Source organism: Agelaius tricolor, unplaced genomic scaffold (assembly GCF_023055355.1).
Source record: "Agelaius tricolor isolate 1412-34295 unplaced genomic scaffold, bAgeTri1.0.p SCAF_15, whole genome shotgun sequence".
In the NCBI taxonomy this organism is placed as follows: domain Eukaryota; kingdom Metazoa; phylum Chordata; class Aves; order Passeriformes; family Icteridae; genus Agelaius; species Agelaius tricolor.
This window is the reverse complement of record NW_027269275.1, coordinates 19,250,776-19,256,913: the sequence shown is the minus strand read 5'-3', so window position 1 is coordinate 19,256,913 and position 6,138 is coordinate 19,250,776.

The following is a 6,138-nucleotide window of genomic DNA, read 5'->3' as shown; positions in this document are numbered from 1 at the left end:
CCACTTTGGTAAGTAGGTGTGAGTAACTCCTACCTGGTGTTCAGGATAGTGTAGGAGCTGAATTACTCTGTGTAGGTCAGTGGAGGTGGTGAAAAATAACAAAAGTTCTGAGAGAGACAGCATTTGTTAAAAGAAAAAAATTTATTTCTCTGTGGGGAAGAAAAAAGGGGAAAAAATGTTTAAAGTTTCATTTGCACGGTGTTAAATTGACAACAGCAAAACCCAGCCAAAGGAATAAAATGCATGTTAAGGAAATTTAAGAGTTACTCAGAAATGAACGCCAGCTTGATTTTCTGAGCTCCTGAGTCACCAAAATCCCACAGGGCACCTCCTAAAAAAGCTTTTCATCCTCTCTTGAAGATCCCTATTAGGCTCTGCACAGACCCCCAGGATCAGAGTGTTTCCCTTTGGAATGGGTGCCCTGTGCTCTGGGGAGGGCAGATAACCCCTCCAGAAGGTGCCAGCACAGCTCTGCCAACACTTCACCATTACCTGTGCTGAGTGCTCCTTATCTCCCTGATACTCTATCAGCCTGGCCAGTCAAGTGGCTCAATTAGCAGTAATTAGTGCAAAGAAACCCTCTCTGTGCCGGCATGGAGCAGGTCTGTGCCTGCTGGTCCCTCCAGGGAAGCTGTGGGCTTGGACTGGGGGCCAGGATGGGTTTTGTGCTTTTTTTGGTTCCCTTTTCCTGCTGGGTTTTGTGGGACTGGGTTTAGGGGCAAAGCCTAAAAGTGGGGAAATGGTGGAAATGATTCCATCGGGGCAGGGAGAGGGTGAGGGAGGCTCCCCCCTCCATCACAGGGGTGCCCAGACAGGAATTGCAGAGCCACTGGGCTTCCCAAAACTGTCCTGCAAGGGATGGGCCCTGGTAGGGGCTTGGCAGGGGCTGCAGCTCCTCACTGGGGTGGGGATTTCTCAGTTTGATGGGAAATCTGGGGAACTGGGAGATGTGAGCTCCTCTGGTACAGAGATAACAGGGATTTTCTACAGCAACAAAGCCCTTGAGATGCCCCAGCCACCAGCACATCCCATGGGAGAAGAGGGAAAACCTCAGGCAGGAGATCAGGATATTTCCTGCACACACAGATTGCTCTGCATGGCTCCTCTCTCACTCTGCCCAGCTTTTCACTGCAGATTTGGTATTGCCTGCACTTTCCAAGTTCTCACCTTTGGGGTTGAGGGGGTTGAAGGGGTCGAGGGCTGTCCTGTCTCCAGCCCACAGCACGGCCAGCGATGTCCCTGTCCCTCCTGCAGGCACACAGTTAAAACCCAGCATCTCCAAATGTTGGCCTCGGTGTCAGTCCTCAGTGCTGCTGGCCAGAAACCTGCAAAGCAGAAGAGAAAAATGGTTTTGGTGGCAGAACTACAAATGCTCCATAAAGCACAGCTTGTTTCGGGCCTTTTTAATGTGGTTCTCTGCTGACTTTTTGTCCCCTAATTCACAGCAGAAGCGGAGCAGAGCTCGGTAGAGATTGAGCATGAATCCCCTGTGCTGGGTTAATGGGAACAATTACAGAGGTTTCTTCTTTTTCTGCTGCCAAGCTGTGATATGAAATCATTCTCTGGATTCCTGTTTCCACGGGAACAATTAGTTTCATGCCGTTTTGCTCTTAGACATCAATGAAGTGTTTAACTAAATGAAGGCCAACACTTCATAAACGTATTGTCTCATGCAATAATCAAGTAGCTACCAAGTGCCACAGCTAAATGCACCGAAACCAACCCCAAAAAACGCTCTGGAGCATGTGAATATTTATTGATCTGCTACAGCACATCACCCATGAGCCAAAAATACTGAAAATTCCAGCCGTGGGTGTTTAGGTGTTACCAGCTTTTGTGCCAAGCCACGTTTTCTCAAAGGGTCTGGTGACCTTGAGGCATCTCCAGGAGAGGCTTTGGGGACCTGCTGGGTGATGCTGATGGGTTTCAGCTGGCCCATCCTGCGGGCCAAGGGCAGGGGGCTTGCAGGACCTCGTAGCCCCGCGGTGCCGGAGCTGCCAGGGCCGTGCCTGGTCCCCAGCCTTCCTCCAAGGACTCCACATATTTCCTCCTTCAAGCAAAATATACAAAGAGTCCACACGGCAAGGAGTGGAATTCAGGGCTCTGCCTGCTCCCTCCCCAGCACATCTGGGAGCCTTTCCCTCGCAGAGCTCAGCAGCTGCACGGGAGGGAGGGAAGGAGGCAGGCAGGGAGGGAGGCAGGGAAGGAGGGAAGGAGGGAGGAAGGAGGGAGACCATTGTATTTTTGGGGTGCCCCACGGCAGGAAGGAATTATGAATCTGACTCCATGTTCTTAGAAGGCTAATTTATTCTTTATTATTATTTTAAATTATTATTTAATAATTTGCTGTTAGTAATAAATATATTATTATAATTATTTAATTATTAATAAAATATTAGTTTATTAAATTAGCCTTCTAAGAACATATATATTATACATATACATATATATAATATAATATAATATAATATAATATAATATAATATATATAATATAGTATAGTATAGTATAATATAATATAATATAATATAATATAATATAATATCGTATAATATCATAAATATGTGTGTGTATATATACCTTATATATATATGTGTGTGTGTGTATATATATATGTGTATATATATATACACACTTATATATATACTATATTATATAAAGGAATACTATTCTAAACTGTACTAAAGAATACAGAAAGGATGCTTACAGAAGGCTAAAAAGACAATAATGAAAACTCCTGACTCTTTCTGGAATCCCAACACAGCTCGGCCCTGATTGGACATTGAGTCAAAACAATTCACAATAAACCAAGGAAACAATCACCTGTGGGTAAACAATCTCCAAACACGTTCCACATGAACACAACACAGGAGAAGCAAATCAGATAATTATTGTTTTCCTTTTTCTCTGAGGCTTCTCAGCTTGCCAGGAGAAGAATCCTGGGCAAAGAGATTTTTCCAGAAAACATGAGTGTGACAGGAGACTCCTGTGCTCTGCCACGGAGCAAAGAGAGGGCAGAAATGGGAATGGAATTCAGGGATGCTGCTGTGGGTGGCTCGAGTGGGACAGGGACAGTAGGGAGGGAGGGGCAGCTGGGCAAGAGTGACTTCCTGAGCTTCACTCCTGAAAATGAGCCACTCAAAAGGTTTGGGAGGAGCTGGAGTAACTCATTTTAATGAGTTGTTAAGGAAGAATTCACTGTGCAACCCTCAATATTGGACCCTGAATTATTACTTCACTGAGCAGTGGATCACATCCTTTGTTGATACCAGCCCTTAGAAAGAAGGAAATTATGTTTCCCCCTGCATTCAAGAGGGATTTATACACAAAGAGTAACCTGATTTCAGTTTAGCAACTTGAGAAAATCATAATTTTGCTTGCAGCATTCCCTTTGACCCCTTTTCATTCCCTTGACTGAAATATGTCCTGGGAATGGTGTTGTACCCAGCCTTTCCCTGTTCCTGATGGACACTCAGACCACACTCAGTGACCCTTTGCACGGGCATTTCTTGGATGAAGCCCCCAAGTTGGCCCTTCCAGCCAAATGCAACAGAGATTTCACAGAGAAACTTCACATGAAATAATTTTTTTACCTGATCCCAAAGAACATTTTCACACAGGAGGGAATGGTTCCTCCACGTGTACAGGGTGGACCCTCTCTGCCCACTGCTGTCCTTTCTGCTGACAAGCTGGCAGGTGCTGAACCACCTCAACTCAACACAAAATATTCTGTGATGGATGGAGGAAATGCACGAGCTGTTTCTCCATCCATTCACCCCCATCTGACAGAGCTCTCCCCTTCTCCCATCTGATTTTCCTGCTTATTTATCCTTCCCCATGAGCTAAAAGCAGCCTTGTTGACCGAGGAAGGAACCAGGGATGAAATTATCCCTAACAGGGCTGCCTGCACATCCAACCCTTCCTCAATCCACCTGGATCCATTAAAGCAACCAAGGAAAAGGGTGTGAAGCCACCCTCCTGCAGGACACCTGGAAGCTGGAGCTGTGTCCATAACCTGATGCAGATTTCCAGCCAATCTGGAGAGGGGAACAGGCTCAAGTCTCCCCTCCAAGGCAAATGTAAACATTTCTATGAAATCTTCATGCGGGGCCAGCCTTGAATCTCTCCCTGCTATTCCCCACTCCCCTTTTACCACCCAACCTCCTGACCTTGCTAAAATATGGCTCTGGAGGGTCAGAGCAGGGGCCTGGAGCAGACACTGATTCCTGGGATTAGGGCTGGGTGGCCCAGGGCTGGACAGTGCAGCATTCCTGCTCAGGGGCTCTGGTTGAGATAAGGCAGGCCCACACTGTGATTTACTCCAAGCAAGAGGAGTTGAGCCCTGTGTGTTCCCTGGCAGATGAGGCAGGGAAAATTCTGCAGGATAAACCCCTTTTAATCTGTCAGTAATGGTTTGCTTTGGAAAAAAAAAAAAAAAAAAGGAATTTTGTACAGCTAAAAGCACCAGGCTGGGCTGGACCACAAGCCAAGGCTCACTCCCTCCAAGCCCAAATGCACAGGATGTGCTGAGTTCTTTTATTCCTGCTTTGTTTAGCCCTGGTCCAAATCTTCCTGGGTTTGCAGCCTTCTCCTGGTTGGATTTCAATAGCAAAGTGAGGCAGAGAGCAGCAGAGTTTCCAGGTGAGAAAACTCATGTGAGATGCTTGGATTTCAGGGCTTGGTGGGGTCAGGGCTAAATAAAAGTATCAATCTCCTTCACCTGGCTGGAAAAGAGAGAATTAATCCCAACCAAGAGGTCCAGCAGTATGGAAAGGTAACACAGAGTTAAATTCTTTCTCCAGGGGGATTTCATTGATCAGTTTGGTGGAAGGATTGTGTGTGTCCCTACCAACACACCCTGCCTTTTCCCACACCCAATCTCTGACATTCCCACCAGGCTGCACACACTGGGAAGAGCCAGCTCCACCCATGTGCAATCCCTCGGGCCATTCTCCAAGGAGGGAAACCTGCAGGAAGGGCTCTTCCAGCCCCTGTGGAGCCCAAACACAGCCCCATGGCTCACAGCTAAGGAAACCTAAAGAAATCAATGCATGGCCACCATGAAACCTTCAGGTCTTCCTACACCTGCAGTGCTGGTCCCAGCTACCAACCAGCCACTTCACCACCTGGGGCTGGTTCTTCTTGTGCCCCATCTGGGTGGCTCCAGAATCTTGCCTGGAAAGCATTTCCAGCATTTTTGGGATGTTACCAAGAGTTGCCAACGCTGGGAACTGTTGCAAAACGTGTTCAAGGCAAGAGGAGCCTGAGTGAGGACTCCCCATCCAAGGTCACCTCGAGAATTTGACATCAAACACAGGATTGAATTCTTTCAATGCACGGAAACATTTCATGGAGCACACAGCAGATGACTTTGGAATTTGAGCTTTACTCTTTTCTTTCCCATATATTTTATTACACAACTTCTTCCCCTCAGAAGAACACCAAGTTCTCCTTCCACTTCGTGAACCAAAGCAGAAGAGGTGACTCTGACAATCTGGTCCTCAGCCTGACAGGGCTCCTTTCATCCCTGCCACTGATCTCAGGCCCATCTCGGGGAGGCCACTGGAATGAGTCAGGTGACAAATAGAAAACACATAGTTTATGCAAGAGCCTGAAATGAAGGAATCTCCCCTTGGAAAAACAATAGGGCCATTGTGTTCCCCACCAGAGCAGTTGGGAAACTGCTCCTGCAGGGCTGTAATGAATTAAAGGTTTTTCTGCAGCTGATGCAGTTGCTGTTTGCTGCTAAGAAAAGCTGTCTGGGTGTCTGCAGCATGTTAAATCCTTGAGTTCATGTTCCCAGCATCACCAGAACTTGCAAAATAGCAACAGAATAGAACACTAGAATTCTTCATTAGAATTCTTTATATATCTAATAGAATTAGATATATAAATTCTAATAAAACTAAATTATAATAGAATTAATTGTTTAATTCTATTAAATTCTAATCTAATTAAAGATTAGTTGCTGTTTGCTGCTGAGAAAAGCTGTCTGGGTGTCTGCAGCACGTTAAATCCTTGAGTTTGTGTTCCCAGCACCACCAGAACTTGCAAAATAGCAACAGAATAGAACACTAGAATTCTTCATTAGAATTCTTTATATATCTAATAGAATTAGATATATAAATTCTAATAAAA